The sequence below is a fragment of the Polyodon spathula genome, chromosome 2 (assembly GCF_017654505.1).
Source record: "Polyodon spathula isolate WHYD16114869_AA chromosome 2, ASM1765450v1, whole genome shotgun sequence".
In the NCBI taxonomy this organism is placed as follows: domain Eukaryota; kingdom Metazoa; phylum Chordata; class Actinopteri; order Acipenseriformes; family Polyodontidae; genus Polyodon; species Polyodon spathula.
Window position 1 is genome coordinate 63863671 of NC_054535.1, and position 308 is coordinate 63863978.

Genomic DNA, 308 nt, shown 5'->3' on the forward strand with positions numbered 1-308 from the left:
GAATCCCAACTGCGTTCAGTTTGAGAATTAATCTTTTGTGCGGGACTTTGTCAAAAGCTTTCTGGAAATCTAAATAAACCATGTCATATGCTTTGCAATTATCCATTATCGATGTTGCATCCTCAAAAAAATCAAGCAAGTTAGTTAGGCACGATCTCCCTTTCCTAAAACCATGTTGACTGTCTCCCAGTACCCTGTTACCATATAGGTAATTTTCCATTTTGGATCTTATTATAGTTTCCATAAGTTTGCATATAATAGAAGTCAGGCTTACTGGTCTGTAGTTACCTGGTTCAGTTTTGTTTCCC